The 16,788-nt window shown below is 41.2% G+C and overlaps 1 long non-coding RNA gene across 1 annotated transcript in view; it reads left to right on the forward strand.

Annotated features, from left to right (window-relative positions):
• Positions 1-16,788, forward strand: part of LOC127000217 (uncharacterized) — a 129,388-nt gene that overhangs the window by 204 nt on the left and 112,396 nt on the right. The window lies entirely within an intron of this gene.

Here is a 16,788-nt window from a genome sequence, read left to right on the forward strand (position 1 = left end):
TTTTTTCCCTGCGAATTCGACTCAGTGAACAAGTAGTAGTGGTAGTAGTAGTAGTAGTAGTAGTAGTAGTAGTAGTAGTAGTAGTAGCCTTTTCTTCTTCCTCTTTTCATTTCATTTCGTCCTTCTCTTCCTTTTTTTCATATCCCTCCATCCTTTTCTCCTGCTTCATTTCTCTCCTTCCAAACCTAATCCAGTCTCCTCATCTCCCATTTTCTCTTCTCCTTCCATTTCTTTATTTTTTTCTTCGTCCCTCCATCTTTCTCTCCAGTCTTTCCTCATCTTATTTCCCTTCTTTCTCTCCTTCCTCTCCTCTGCTCCTTGTCCTCCTTCTTTTCCTCCTTTCTCTCCCTCCTTCCTTCCCTTCTTCCCTCCTTCGTTTTTTTTCTCCCTCCAGTCTTCCATCATCTCCCTTTCCCACCTATTTATTTTATCTCTCCTTTCTCTCCCTCCTTCATTTCCTTCATACTCTCCCTTCATTCCTTTCCTCTTTTTTTTCCCTTTCTTCCTTCATTTTCATTTGCCTTCTACGTTTCTTCCTCTCTTCCTTTGCATTTTTCCCTCCATTTCCTTTCTTCGTTCTTTTCCTCTTTACCTCTTTCGTTAACTTTCTTCCTCCTCTATTTTCATCTGCTTCTCCTTTCTTCCGTTCTTCCTTTTATTTCTCTTTTCTCTCCCTCCTTCCCTGTCCTTTCCTTCACTTTTCCTTTCCTTCCCTTCCTCTTTTCATTTTCTTTTCACATCTTCCTTTTCTTCTTTTCCATATTTTCCTTCCTTTCACGCTTCCTTTCTTCCTTCTATTCCTCCTTTCTCTCCCTGTCTCCCTTCCTCCATTCTCTCCCTCCCTCCCTCCCCCTCTACCTGACCTCATTAACTACACTCACACAGGTAAATTAAAAGAGTTAGATTCTCTCTCTCTCTCTCTCTCTCTCTCTCTCTCTCTCTCTCTCTCTCTCTCTCTCTCTCTCTCTCTCTCTCTCATGCGGATATATACAGTTATTGGTTACATTTGGTGTTTGTTTGTGTGTTTGTTTATTCTTGTTTCATGTTTGTTCGTAAATGTGTAAGTTTGTTTGTTTGTTTGCTTGGTTGGTTGGTGTATTAAGTGAGTGTGTGTGTGTGTGTGTGTGTGTGTGTGTGTGTGTGTGTGTGTGTGTGTGTGTGTGTGTGGTCGTCTTATCTTCCTGTATGTCTGTATCTCTCTCTCTCTCTCTCTCTCTCTCTCTCTCTCTCTCTCTCTCTCTCTCTCTCTCTCTCTCTCTCTCTCTCTCTCTCTCTTACACACCCGCTCCATAAATTCGAAAGTTCGGTAAAAGGAGACTTGACGCCTTTCTGACTTTGCGAGACTAGTCAACGGTGTGAGGGGAGGGAAGGAGGGCGGTGGAAGGGAGGGAGGGAGAGGTAGGAGGAATGAAGGCAGGAAGGAAGAAAAGCGTGGAAAAATGAAGAAAGGAGAAATAGAGAAGTGAAGGATAATAATGAAGAGAGAGAGAGAGAGAGAGAGAGAGAGAGGTGTAAGGAAAAAAGATTGAGAAAGTGGAAGAGAACCAAGATTGTGTGTGTGTGTGTGTGTGTGTGTCTGTCTGTCTGTCTGTATATATGTATATATGTATGTTTGTATGTATGTATGTGTGTGTGTGTGTGTGTGTGTGTGTGTGTAAGAGAGAGAGAGAGAGAGAGAGAGTGCATGTCAAGTATATGACACACCTCCCCACCAGTCCCTCCCCCCCCCCTCCCTTTACCTCCATCCCTTCCCTCTCCCTCTCCTGTTCTCTCTCCGTCTCTTCCTCATTCCTTCTCCTCCTCTCACTTTCTCCATCATTTTCTCCACTTTCTCCTCTCCTCTTAGTTTCCTCTCCACTCTTTATCTTCTCCATTTTCTTCTTTCCATCATCCACTTCCCTCTCTCTTCTTTTTTCCTCTTCTCCTCCTTTCTATTCCTCCTGTCCCGTCTCTTCTCTTCTCCTTTTTCTCTTCATTCGTTCTTCCTCTCCCTTTTCTCCTTTCCACCCCTTCAATCTCTTTACTACTCTCCTCCATTTCTTTTTCTCTCCATACTTTTATCCTCTTTCTCTTTTCTCTTTATTTCATCTCTCCATCCTTTATCCCTCTTCTCCTTCCTTCCACCTCTCCTGTCCTTTCATCCTCTCCCTCCTCTTCTTTCCATCCCTCTTTACTTCTCTCCTAACTTCCTTTTTCTCTCCTCTTATCCTCCTCTTTCCATCTTTCTCCTCTCCTTCCTTCCATCTTTCTTCTCCTTTCATCCTCTCCTTCCTCTTCTTCCCATTCCTCCAATCTTTCCTCCTCCTCCTTTCCATCTTTCCTTTTTTTTCCTCTCCATCTACTTTCCATCTCTTCAGTCCTTTCTTTCTCCTCTCCTTTCATCCTCTCCCTCCTCTTCTTCCTATCCCTCCAGCTCCTTTTTCCTCCCCACCTCTCCGTCACTCACCTCTCCTCCGCCCTCCTCCAGGTAGCCCCTCACCTGTCCACTCTCAGGTGACAGGTAGGAGGTAAGATTACGGGCCTTTGATGATGAATATGTCACAGGTGAACCTCCTCCCGCCGACACACCTGAGGAGGAGAAGGTGGCGACGGGGTGTTAAAATCTTAGCTAGTTTTACCGTCCTATATAGCAAGTTCGTACGCTCCCGAACCAAACTTAATTGTATACGTCGAAAATTCCTTGTCGCTCTAGCGTTTGCCGTTAATATCTTTAAAACATTTCGGGATTCACAGGTAAAGAAAGGTAAAGGTGACGATGGGGTATTTGATTTTGCGTACCGCGCGACTCCGGGAAGGGCTCGTGTCGCCTGGAGGAGTGGAGAGCGGAAAGGAAGTGAGGAAGTAGGGGTGAAGTCTTCGTGTTAAGGCCCATATTATCAAACGTGTCGGGATTCACAGGTAAAGGTAAAGGTGATTAAATTCTGCGTACCGAGCGACTCCGGAAAGGGTTCGTGTGACCTTGAAAAGTGGGGAGCTTGATGGGAGGAAGTAAGAGTGAAGAGTCTGCGCGTTAAGGTCTATATTTTCAAACATTTCCGGGCTTACAGGGACAGGTAAAGGGAAGGGAAGAAATGAGAGTAAATTCTGTGCGTTAAGGTCCATGGATATTGGGGAGGGAGGAAGCAAAGGTTAAGTGTGCGCGTTAAGTCCCACATTACAAACATTTCGGAGCTCACAGGTAAAGGTAAACTAAAGGTAAGAGAAGAAATAAGAGTAAGTTCTGCGTGTTAAGGTCCGTGGAGATGAGGAAGGGAGGTAGTAAGGGTTAAGTCTGCCTGTTAAGCCACATATTTTTAAAAGTTTCTGGTCTGACAGGTAAGGTAAAGTTAAGGTAAGGGAAGAAATAAGAGTAAATTCTGTGTGTTAAGGTTCATGGAGATTAGGAAGGGAGGTAGTAAGAGTTTAGTCTGCCTGTCAAGTCACATATTTTTAAACGTTTCGGGTCTGACAGGTAAGGTAAAGTAGAGGTAAGGGAAGAAATAAAAGTTAATTCGGCGTGTTAAGGTTCTTGGAGATTGGGAAGGGAGAAAGTAAAGGTTAAGTCTGCGCGTTAAGTCCCATATTTACAAACGTTTCGGGGCTTAAACGTGAAGTTGGGTGCATACGCTGTAGCTGCGCGTGGCGGCGGTGCTCATCTCCGTCCCGTTGGCCCATTTGAGCCTGTGGCGGGCGGCAAATATTTAAACAAACAATAAAAAGTATAGTTAAGATAAAAATAATAAAATGAGGAAATAAAAGATGAATAATAAAGTAAAAATGGAAGATAAATGAAAAAGGAAAATGAGGAAAGAGGCGCAGCTTGAAATGTGAAAAGAAAAAAAGTAGATGGATAAACAATGACAAGTATAATTAGAAGTACAAAAAAAAAAGAAAAAAAAGTAGATGGATAAACAATGACAAGTATAATTAGAAGTACAAAAAAAAGAAGATGGATAAACAGTGACAAGTATAATTAGAAGTACAAAAAAGAAAGAAAAAAAAGTAGATGAATTAACAGTGACAAGTATAATTAGAAGTACAAAAAAGAAAGAAAAAAAAGTAGATGGATAAACAATGACAAGTATAATTAGAACCACAAAAAAAAGGAAATGTCCGCACCTTGAAGCTGTTAAAAGAAAAAAAAAGTGAAAAATTAAAAATAGTACATAAATAAACAAAGGCAATGAACATAAAAGAAAAATATATAAAAATGGTAAAACAGACTGAGCTTTAAGTTGTGAAAATTAAAAAGTATATAAGTAACAAAAAATAGTAGAAGTAAAAAAAAAACGAGAAAATAGACGCAGCTTAAACTTGTGAAAAGGAAAAAATAGTGAATGAATAAAAACGAAGTACAATCAGAAGTAAAAAAAAAGTTGTGAAGAGAAAAAAATGTGAATGAATAAACAAACCAAAAAAAATACGGCAAATCAGATTGAAAGGTTAATGGGATGCATGTGTGTGTGTGTGTGTGTGTGTGTGTGTGTGTGTGTGTGTGTGTGTGTGTGTGTTTAATATCAGCCTTGTCCCGTTTCTTTTTCTTTTTTTTTCTTTTTTTTTCAATCATGACTGGCGTTTTTAAATGACTTGCTCGTTTCGGTAAATTGTTCTCTCCCGTTAATTTGTTTTATTTGTTTTATTACGTGACACAAAAAATTAAACCCGCGCCCTTCTGGTTATTTAATTTCTTCCCTTTTTTTTTTCTTTTTCTGTTTTGCTTTATTTTGTCTTGTTTTCTTTCATTCCTCTTTGTTTTATGAAATTAATGCAATAGTTAAGCTCATTCTTGGGGAGGCATTGGTTGAGTGGTTAGCGTGCCGGCGCCGTGTCCATGACGACGCGGGTTCGCGTCCCGCCCTCGACCACAAACTTTGATTTTTCAATTGCCAAGACTACCCACATGCTGTCCTGAAGACCACCTATCAACCCGGACTCTAGATTCTCTCTCATAAAGGAGGATCAAAGATGAGTTCCGGAGGGGCAGCATGAGCCAAGCAAGATGGCGCCACTATAAACACTTGCCTGCGCCACAACGGGCTATCAGGCCCCACAAAGAAAGCCTACCGGCGCCCTTGGCCGAAACGTTAATAAAAACAAAAAATTCCATCCTGTTTCCCTCCCTTCTCCCCTTTTCATCTCTTTCCCTTTCTCCCCCCTCCCCCCCCTTCCTCCCTTCCCTCTCTCCTCATTCTTCTCATCGTCATAACCTACCAAATCATTCCCTCCTCTTCCCCTCCCTTTCTTCCTCTCCCCTTCTCATCTCTCCCCTCCCTTCTCTCCTTCTTCCACCCCCCTCACAAAAAATGACCTCGCCTGACCCTCCCTGACGCATACCTGTCCGGGGGTCACCAGGTGGGCTGCGGGTCACCTGAGCTTTTATGACCTTGTAATGGCCTTCTCCTGCGACTCGTAATGTTACCTGTGTGTGTGTGTGTGACTACGCTTGCTTCGGGGCCCCGACTAGGGTGTGTTATGCTCAGTAAGGGGTGATGTAGGAGTGTGTGTGTGTGTGTGTGTGTGTGTGTGTGTGTCGTGGAGAAAAAGACTAAATAACATCACTTTCACCACCACTATCATCACAGTCACCACCAGCATCACCACAATCATCACCACCACCACTACCACCTCCAGCACCAGTTAAAGAGGTCATATGAATGTACCAATTAGTAAAGATGATTTAGTGACGGAGGAGGAGGAGGAGGAGGAGGAGGAAGAGGAGGAAGAAGACCAAGAGAATGATGAAAAGGAGAAGGGAAAAAACAAACAGGAAACATGATTAGAGTACCACTGATTTTCTCTCTCTCTCTCTCTCTCTCTCTCTCTCTCTCTCTCTCTCTCTCTCTCTCTCTCTCTCTCTCTCTCTCTCTCTCTCTCTCTCTCTCTCTCTCTCTCTCTCTCTCTCTCGATAAAACATTGAAGAAAGGTACAGGAGAGAGAGAGAGAGAGAAGAAGAAGAAGAGCTAATTTGCTAAATGGAAGATTATAAAAATAGTACAGATGGTAGCCACCCTTATTTTCCGCCTCCTCGTCCTCCTCCTCCTCCTCCTCCCCCCCTCCCTTCGTATCCCTCCTCCCTTCCTTCCATTCATGTCCTTTCCTTTACCTCTTTCTTTCCTCCTTTCCTCTTTTTCCCTTTCTTTCTTAATGTTCTTGTTCCTTCTTCATCTTTCCTCCTTTCCAATCCTTCTCTGCCTTTTTTCTCCACATCTTTCTCTATCTCTTCCCTTTCTCTCCTTCCCTTCTTTCCTCTACCTCTTTTTCCCGTCTTCCTTCCTTTCCCATCTCTTCTCCCTTCTGTTTCCCTTCCCTTTCCTCTTCTCCCCCATTTCTTCTCTTTCCCTTCCTTTCTCCCCTCTACATTCCTTCCTTTTCCATCTCTTCTCCCTCCCATTCCTTCCCTTCCTCTTCTTTCCTTTGTTTCTCCTCCTTTATTCAATTTCTTCTATTCCTTTCACCTTCTCTTTTCTTTCCCTTCCTATCCTTTTCTTTGTCTCTTCCTTCTTTATCCCCTTCTTTCCTTTTCCATTTTCTCTCCCTCCCTTTCCTTCCCATCCTCTTCTTTCCTCTGTCTCTCCTCATTTATTCTCTTCCTTCGCCTTTTCATTTCACCTTCTCTCCTTTCCTTCCTTTTCTTTCATCTCCCTCTTCATTCTCCTTTATCCACTTCCTTCCCCTTTTCCTTTCAACTTCTCTTCTTTCCCTCCCTTTCCTTCGGTCCTCTCCCATTTCCTTCCCTTTTATCCTTCTCCTTCTCCTTTCCCTTTCACTTTTCTTCACCTTCATCTTCACCTGTGTTCTCGGGAGGAGGTGAAGGCAGGTGTGATGAGACTCATTAGCGAGGTCTTTATCACCTTTATCGGGAGCATGATTGTAAACAGGTGTTCGTGTCTCACCGGGTGGCTTGCCTTGGGCTTAATGTAATCTTCTTAGACGCCAAGATTTAACCTGGTCTGTATCTTACCCTGTTCTTATATACGTGTTTTTCTTCTTTTCTTCTTGTTTAACTGTCTTTTGTTTAGTCTTCTTTTTCTTTTCTTTTTTCTTTTGTTTTTTGGTGTTGTTCTTTTGTTTTGTTTGGTTTTGCTGTTTTCTTCTTTGACTTTTTTTTCTTCTTCATATTTGTTTTCTTTTGTTTTATTTGGTTTTTCTGACTTCTTTTTCTTCTTCTCCTCCTCCTCCTTTTCCTCCTGTTAACCTCTTCTGCATCTTTTTTTTTTCCTTTTTTGTCTTCTAATTCTAGTTTTTTTCCTCATTTTTGTATTCTGTTTCTTTTTCTTCATTCTTGTTTTCTTCATTTGTTTTTGTTATTCTTTGTCTTTCTTCCTTGATTCTTCTCCTCCTCCTCCTCCTCCTCCTCCTCCTCTTCGTCGACGTGATGTTAGGTTAAAATCAACAGTAATTTGCTCAGTAACCTCATTTTCCTCGCGCAGAGAGAGAGAGAGAGAGAGAGAGAGAGAGAGAGAGAGAGAGAGAGAGAGTCTTATTACAGCTCGATCATTCACCTTTTTCCTCCTTTCTTACTGGAGGTCTGACTGACTGACTGACTGATTTCTCTAATGGACTCACTCAGCTTGCTCTGACTGACTGACTGACTGACTGACTGACTTCTCTAATGGACTCACTCAGCTTGCTCTGACTGACTGACTGACTGACTGACTGACTTCTCTAATGGACTCTCAACTTGCTCTGACTGACTGACTGACTGATTTACTATTCTTTAACTGACTGACTGACCGATTGACTGACTCACTGAGTGGCTAACTTACCATTCCTTGATCAACTGACTGACTGACTGACTAACATATTCCTTAACTGATTGACAGACCCACACGCTGGCTGACTGACCGACCGATCGACGGACTGACGGACTGACTGATTATCTGACAGACTGACTGACTAACTAGCTACCGACCGACCGACCGACTGACTGACTGACTGACTGGCCGACCGACCGACCTGATGCTCTCGTCTATCAAATTTCCTGCCTCAAGACACGAAGGTCAAGAAGCAAGGTCAGGTTGAGGTCAAAGCAACATCTGCAGGACCACAGGAGTAAAAATAAAAAAGGAAAAAAAGAAAAACATCAGAATCTTTTACTTCATATATATTTTCCTCGTCTTTTTCTTTTTCTTTTTTTTCTTACGGGGGAAGGAGATTATTATATTTATTAAAAGCGCCCAATTTAGTTTTTTTCTCTTGAATGTCGTTGTGTTTGTGAATACTTATTTATTTATTTGTTTGTGTAAAAAGTGAAGTGTTTTCTTTTTTCCTCTTATTATTTTTTTTATTTTTTTACTTGGTTTCGTGATGTCTCGTAAGCCGATAATATACAACGATGAGATAATAGATGATAAGGAAGAAGAGGAGGAAGAGGAAGAGGAGGTAGAGGTAGAGGGGGAGGAGGTGGAAACAGTTTAGCGAGAAGGTGACAAGGAGGAATGCAAGAAGAAAAGGAAGACGAAACAAAAAAAAAAGGAAATGTGATAAAAGTAAATGAAGAGGAGGAGGAGAGTAACGAGGAGGAAGGGAAGAGAAAAAAGATGAACATGAATGAACGAAGGAGAGAAAGAGCACGAGGATGAAATAGGAACATAGAAAGAAGAGGAAGAGGAAACATGGAAATGCAGGCAACAGAAAGCCTATTGGCTCATTACGAGGTCGCCCGCTTGGGTGATTTAATCTCCTCGACCGCCACTTGGGGCTTGGTGAGCAGATGAAAGCACCTCGATATTGAGGAGCAGATGGAAGCCCCTCGTTATTCAGTTTACTCCCGACGCAGCGAAATGACGGTCGATTCTATATTTGAAGGAGTTGATGGTATTCGCATTTACTACTTCTGAGGGAAGATTGTTCCAGTGGCGGATGACTCGGTTTGAAAAGAAACTCCTTCCAATGTCTGTGTTGCATCGACTCGTCTGAATGGGTAAACCGTTATTTCTAGTTCTTGAGTTGGTTTGCAGTTCAAAGAATTTGGAGTAATCGACGTTGTTGAACTTTTTTAGATACTTGAAGACTTGAATCATATCCCCTCGTAGGCGTCTTTTCTCCAATGTAAAGAGATTGAGTCGCTTGAGTCGTTCCTCGTACGGTTGAGCCCTGAAGGTTGGAATCATCTTTGTGGCGCGTCGTTGAATCCTTTCCAGTAAAGCAATGTCCTTTCTGTAATTGGGAGACCAGAACTGCACTGCATACTCGAGGTGCGGTCTTACCATGGAATTATACAAGGATAGCATCACGTCTGGTGTTTTACACTCGAAGTTCCTCGCTATGAACCCGAGCATAATGTTGGCTTTGTTGTATGCTTTTTTACAGTGATTCGCGTGTTTCAGGTCACTGCTGATAGTGACTCCAAGATCCTTTTCCTCTTGCATCGCTTGCAGAGGTCTCCCATTCATGATGTATGTGTGGTTACTATTTTGGGACCCAATGTGCATGACTTTGCATATGTCAACATTAAAAGACATTTGCCATTTTTCCGACCATTCGATAATGTGATTGAGGTCTTTCTGAATGATTTCGCAGTCGGTCTTTGTGAGGGCATCTCCACCCACCTTGGTGTCATCTGCAAATTTCGATATTGTGGATTTCAGTCCTGATTCTAGGTCATTGATATATATGATAAAGAGGATGGGTCCCAGCACTGACCCTTGAGGCACTCCACTAGTGACTGGTAGCCAATCAAAAGGCTGTCCGTTGAGTAGTACTCGTTGTTTTCTGTCGGTGAGCCAATCTCTTATCCACGCGATCAGATTGGCTCCGATGCCCGCCGAGTGCAGTTTCTTAAGGAGTCGCTCGTGCGGTACCTTGTCGAAGGCTTTCTGAAAGTCCAGGTATATAACATCACTGGGGATGTGGGCATCCCAGTTCTTATATATACCTTGGAAGAAGTCTAATAAATTCGTTAGGCAGGAGCGCTTGTTTCTGAAGCCATGCTGGGTGTCGGAGATTATATTATTGTTTTCTAGAAACTTAACAAGTTTATCTCTAATAATCTTTTCGAGTATTTTTCCTGCCACTGATGTCAAACTTTGGGCCTGTAGTTTAATGCAACGCTTTTGTCTCCTTTTTTGAAAATCGGTGTTACGTTCGCCATCTTCCAGTCTTCCGGGACCTTGTTTAGTTGAACTGACCGGTTGAATATGGTAGTGAGTGGTTGAAGTATTTGTTGTTTAAGCTCTTTTAATAACCGCGGGGACAAACTGTCGGGTCCCGTTGACTTGTTCGTGTCGAGTTTGTCCAAGTACTTTTTTACTTCTTGATCGCATATTGAGTCAATTTCCAGCGGCGTGATCTCACTCGGCGGGTCAGGGCTCTCGGGAATGGTTTCGATGATGGAGGAGGAGGAGGAAAAATATAATCCAGATCATGTGGTCGAACTCGCCTCGTGATTGGTTGAGAGTCCATCCAGTGAGCCAATCAGAGGAGCCGGAGTCCATAAGCCATTTCCCAAACACATGGACGAGGAGGAGGAGGAGGAGGAGGAGGAGGGAGAAGTAGAAAAGAATCAGGAGTTAGAAAAAAAAGGATGTTAATATAGGAGATAAAAAGAGGAGGAGGAGGAGGGAGAGGGGGAGGAGGAGGAGGGAGAAAAAGAGAAGAATTAGGAGTTAGAAATAAAATGTTAATATTTGAGATAAAAAAAGAGGAAGAAGAGAAGGAGGAGGAGGAGGAGGAGGAGGAGGGAGAAGAAAAGAATTAGAAGAGTTAGAAAAATAAAGAAAAATATGTTGATTTATAAGATAAAAGGTATTTGTTTACTTTTTTTTCTTTAACTAATATCAATTCTTATTTTTCTTATCGTTTATATCATTCAAATTCTCCTTACTATTGTCAATTCTTATTTTTTCTATCCTTTATATTATTCAAATTCTTATTACTAATATTAATACTTTTTTTCTATCATTTATATTCTTCAAATTCGTTTTACTAATATCCGTTCTTATATTTTCTATCATTCTTTTGTTATACTCTTCTCAAATCCTCGTTACTCATATCAATTATTTTTTTACATCATTATCTTGCACTCTTCAAATTCTTCTTACTAATATCAATTCTTACTTTTTTTGTCATTATGTTATTACACTTTTCAAATCCTTTTTACTTATATTAATTCTTATTTTTTCGATCATTCTCGTATTAAACTCCAAATCCTTTTTAGTAATATCAATTCTTATATTTTTTCCTGTCACTTTTATCCTCTTCTCAAAACCTTTTTTTTAATATCACTCGCATCTGACATCATTGTATCATTGTTCTTCCCTCATTATGGTTACACATCAACACTAATTAATATTTCCCTCATTATCAGTTTTTAATTTCACCCACGCAATCCCTCCCTCCGTCCCTTCGTCTTCCCCTCTCTTTCCTTTTTTTTCATTCCTTCTGTGCTTTTTTGTTCCTTTCTCTTCGCTCTTTTGTCTCCCTCGCAATTGGTCCCAAGAATGGCTCTGGAGGGAGACAGACATCTTTTTCTTCTTATTTTTTTTTTCGGCCAGGGAAGGAAGAAAGGAAAGGAGAGAGGGTAGGAGAAGAGAGGGAAGGAGAGGAGGAAAGAGAATATTAGAATCAGAGATAATGAGAGAAAGATGCATAGAGAAGCAGAAGAAAAGGAAACAATGACAGAAAGAGGAAGAAGAAAGGGAATGAGAGAAAGGAAGAGAAGGAAGGATGAGAGGAGGAAAGGGAATATTAGAATGAGAAGTAATGGGAGAGAAAGATGCATAGAGAAACCGAAGAAAATGAAACAGTGAAAGAATGAGGGAGGAAAAAGAATGAACGGAGGAATTGAGAGAGAGAGAGAGAGAGAGAGAGAGAGAGACAGACTCATCTATTTTTTCCCTTACCTCATCTCAACCTTATTTTACCTTTCCTTACCTTACTTTACCTTACCTTACCTCATCTTACTTTCCCTTACCTTACATTACCTTACCTTTCCGCAGCTTACCTTACCTTTCCTTAAATTACCTCTCCTTACCTGTCCTCCCCTTACCTTACCTTTTCTTACCTTACCTTTCCTTACCTTTCCTTACCTTACCTCATCTTACCTTACCTTTCCTTACCTTACTTTTCCTTACCTGTCCTCCCCTTACCTTTCCTTACATTACCTTGCAACACATCACGGTCCGTAACCATGACACTGACCTATATCTCCTCCTCTTCCTCCTCCTCCTCCTTTTCCTCCTCCTCCTCCTCCTCCTCTTGTCAGATTATCCTTGGGTACTTTTGGTACGATGAGGTCTGAAATTCAGAGAGAGAGAGAGAGAGAGAGAGAGAGAGAGAGAGAGAGAAGGTGATGATGAAAGGGAAAGGTTGAAAGGGCGAATCAAGGTTGTTTATCCCGGTCGCCATCTTTTTTTTTTTTTCCTGATCTTTTAATTCCTTTTATTTGTTATTCTTACGTTTTTTTATCATCTACATTTTTTCTACTTTCTTGTATTGTTTTTTGTTTGTTTCTCTTCCTTTCTTTCTCTTCTTTTCTCCTTTTTCTTTTCCCTCTTTTCCTTCTCTCCCTCCTTCCCTTCCCTCTTTCCCTTCTATTCTCTCTTCCTTCATTTCTTCCTTCACTCAGTCTATTCTTCCCTCCTTCCTTTCTTCTTTCCTTCGTTCCCTCCTTTCCCTCCTTCATTTCCTCCTTCCTTCCCTCTCTTCCCTCCTTCCTTTCTTCTTTCCTTCGTTCCCTCCTTCCTTCTTTCCCTCCTTCATTTCCTCCTTTCTTCCCTCTCTTCCCTCCTTCCTTTCTCTTTGTTTCCTTCTATTCAGTTTTCTCTCTCCATCCTTTCTTCTATCACTCACTATTTCCTTCCCCTCTTTCTCTCCTTCATTTCCTCCTCCCTTCCCTCCCTCCCTCTCTCCTTCCCTTCTATTTGTGTTCCTTCTATTCTCTCTTCCCTTTTTCCTTCCATACCCTCAGTCTACTTCCTTCCTTCCCTCCTTCCTTCTTTTCCTCCTTCCTTCCCTGCCTCCCTTTCACTCTTCCCTTTCTCCACGTAAATCTATGTAAATTTGTGTAACAGAGAAAAAGGGGATGAACATAAGAACATAAGAACGTAAGGAGTCTGCATGAGACCGGTTGGCCTATACAAGGCAGCTCCTGTACACTCAACCCCACCTTACCTCACCATCCATGGCTTTATCTAACCTCTTCTTGAATGTATCTATGGTATTGGCACCCACACATGGCTCCCAAGCCTGTTCCATTCGTCCACCACTCTATTGGTGAACCAATTCTTGCCCGTCTTTGTTGAATTTGAATTTGTCTAACTTAAAACCATTGCCACGCGTCCTACCTGGCTCTTTTACTATCAAAATCCTATTGACATTAATAGCCCTTCATACATTTATAGACTTCGATCAAGTCTCCTAGCAACCTTCGCCTTTCTAGAGTGTAGATTTAAATGCTTCAGCCTGTCTTCATAAGGCAAGTTTCTCACCCCCTGAATCATCTTTGTCATCCTCCTCGGTACAGATTCTAACATCTTGATATCCATTCTATAGTAGGGGGACCAGAACTGAACTGCATAATCGAGATGAGGTCTAACTAGTGCTAAGTAAAGTTTGAGGATGACTTCAGCGTTCCTATTGCTTACGCTCCTTGAGATGAAACCAAGTACTCTGTTGTCCCGATGCCTGAATGCATTGAGCTCTAGGACGGAGGTCAGCGCTCACTAGGACTCCTAAGTCTCTTTCAAGCCCAGACCTGCTTAGATGAGTGTCATTTAAGGAGTAATTGTGCGAGGGGTTATTCCTACCTACACTCAGAATGCTACACTTCCCGGAAGGAAGGAAGGAAGAGTAATATAAGAGAAGAAAAAGGAGGAGGAGGAGAAAAAATTGAAGGAGTAGTTGCAGTGGAAATAATGGCAGTTTTTTATTCTAGTAGTAGTAGTAGTGTAGTAGTAGTAGTAGTTGTAGCAGTAGTAGTAGTAATAGTAGCAGTAGTCGTAGGAGCCATTTGGAGAGAGAGAGAGAGACCGACCGACAAGACAATACAGCGGAAACTTTGCCCAACCCTAAAAACTAAAAACAATAAAAAAAGGAAAACGCATCGACCGTTAGGAGAAGAACGGAAGGAAAATATAATGACTTACAAACAACCAGGGAAAGAAAAGTGGAACGGAAGGAAAATATAACGGAAGACATTTTAATCATGAAAAAAAAAGTGAATATGACGTACAGAGTATTAAGGTGTATGTATGTGTGTGTGTGTGTGTGTGTGTGTGTGTGTGTGTGTGTGTGTGTGTGTGTGTGTGTGTGTGTGTGTGTGTGTGTGTGAGTGTGTGTGCGTGTGTGTGTGCCTCCTATTTTTTTACTTTTTCAATAACAAATCGCTATACCTTATGAACCTAAACGCACGCACACACACACACACACACACACACACACACACACACACACACACACACACACACACCACAAGTAAACACGAAGAGAAATTGGTAGCCTGACGTAATCTATATGTAAATGCTCACTTCCTCCTCCTCCTCCTCCTCCTCCTCCTCCTCCTCCTCTTCCTCCTCTTCTCTTCAGCACTGGTTGGAGAAGACGACCAATTTCCGAAAAGTTCTCTCTCTCTCTCTCTCTCTCTCTCTCTCTCTCTCTCTCTCTCTCTCTCTCTCTCCTCTTTCATTTTCATTTTCTTTCATTTTTTCCTTCCTTTTCTTTCATTTTCTTTTTCGTGATGTTCTGTTTCTGTGTATATATTTTTCCTTCTTTTTTCCTTTTTTCCTTTTTCTTTTTTTAGTATTTGTTTATTTTTCTTGCATTTTCATTCATTTTGTGTTTTTTTCCTTTTATATTTTTTTGTTTCATTTCATCTATTTCTGTTTTATCTTTTACTTTCTCTTCATTGTTCCTTTCTTTATTGTTCCTATTTCCTATTTCACTCTTCTTCCCTTCTTTCTCTCCTTCATTTCCCCCTCCCTTCCCTCCCTCCCTTCTTCCCTTTTATTTGTTTCCTTTCTACTCTTCCTTCCTTCCTTCCATTCCTCAGTTTACTTCTTTCCTTTCTTCCCTCCTTCCTTCCTTTTCTCCTACATTTCCTCCTTCCTTTTTCTCTCGTGTCCTCTTTCTTGTTTTTGTCCCTATTTTTTTATATTCCTTCCTTTCTTTCTCTTCCTTTTCCTTCATTTTCTTCTTCCCTCCTCTTTGTTTTCCTTCTATTCTAACTTTCCTCTTTTTCTTTCTTTTATTTCCCGTCAGCAAAATCTTTCGTCTTTCTTTCCTTTTTTTCTTTTTTCTTTAATTCCTTGACAGCAAAATCTCTCTTGTCTTCTTTCTTTCTTTCTTTTTTCCTCTCTTTCTTTCTTATATTCCTTGACAAAATCTTCCTTTCTTTCTCTTTTTTTTTTTTCTTTTTCTTGACAACTGAATCTCTCATCTTTTTATCTTCCTTTTTCTTTCTTCTTCCGTTTATTCTTTTTCTTCCTTTCTTTTTCTTTTTTTCTTCCTTTCTTTCATTCCCTAACAACTAAATCTCGCTTGTCCTCCTTTTGACGTGGATTGGCCAAAGCCTCGTACCCTTTAAACCCGCCTATGACGTCATCACACTTTCCCGACCTCTGATTGGCTGCCTGGACTCGTGACGTCATGGCTTCCTTGCTCCTGATTGGCTGGTTGCTTAAAGGTGCCTATGACGTAATGTTTTTGTGGGGTCATTAGGGAAGGGAACCACGTGACCTTCCTTAGCTGTCTGACCTTACACCTGTCCTGATTAATGACCTTGACCCTTCAGAGAGAGAGAGAGAGAGAGAGAGAGAGAGAGAGAGACTTATTACCTCATCTAGTAAACTTTGACATTTCTTTGGGCCTCCTCCTCCTCCTCCTCCTCCTCCTCCTCCTCCTCTTACTACTGCTACATGTATTTCGAACGTTCTTATTTTCATCATTTTCTTCTTCTCCTCCACCTTCATCCTCTTATGCTTCTTCTTCTTCCTCTTTTCATCATCATCTTTTTCTCCAGCATCATCATCATACTCTTCTTTTTCTCCTCCTCCTTCTTCTTCATCTTCATTTTCATCATCTTCATCTTTTTCATCATCATTTTCTTTCTCTTCTTTTTCTTAGTCTTGTATATCTTCTTCTTTGTCTTCCTTCTCCTCCTCCTCCTCCTCCTCCTCCTCCTCCTCCTCCTCCTCCTCCTCCTCCCAAGTCAAGGTCAAATCAGAACTTCGTGACCTGAATTTATGACCTAATTTTTTCAGGTTTGGGTCGCGGTGTTATCAAGTTACTTCGTTTGTTTTAGTTTTGTTATTTATCTTTTTTGTTGTTGTTATTTGAATTGTCGTTTGTCTGGGTCAGTGGTTTAGATTTTAGGGTCTTTTTCATTTTCTTCTTCTTTTTCGTTTTCATTATCTTTTCTTTCTCATCCTTCTCCTTTTTCAACATCATCGTCATCATCATCATTCTCCTCCTCCTTCTCTCCCTTTCGTCACTCCTTTCCTCCTCTCTGTCATGCCTCTCTTCCTCTTCCTCATCTTCCCTTATTAAATCTTCACTCTTTTTTTTTGTGGTTAAGTTCATTTTGTTGCTGAGCTGATAACATATGACCGTAACATTAACATAACATACATGACTTAACATAACTTACATCACCGTACAACATTAAGGTAACATTTAACGCCACAGGATATTGAGTAACAACTTACCATTGCATTGCCACTTCTTTAAGATAACAAAAATAACATTGACCTAAATTTGTAAAAAAAAATAAGTAGTGTGTGTCTCTAGTGGGGAATAGGAGGGGAAGAAGGAGGAGAAAGAGGAAGAGGAAGAGGAGGAGAGAAAGAAAAGAAGAACGAAGAGGAGGAAGAA

The sequence above is a fragment of the Eriocheir sinensis genome, chromosome 18 (genome assembly GCF_024679095.1).
Source record: "Eriocheir sinensis breed Jianghai 21 chromosome 18, ASM2467909v1, whole genome shotgun sequence".
NCBI classification, from domain to species: Eukaryota; Metazoa; Arthropoda; class Malacostraca; order Decapoda; family Varunidae; genus Eriocheir; species Eriocheir sinensis.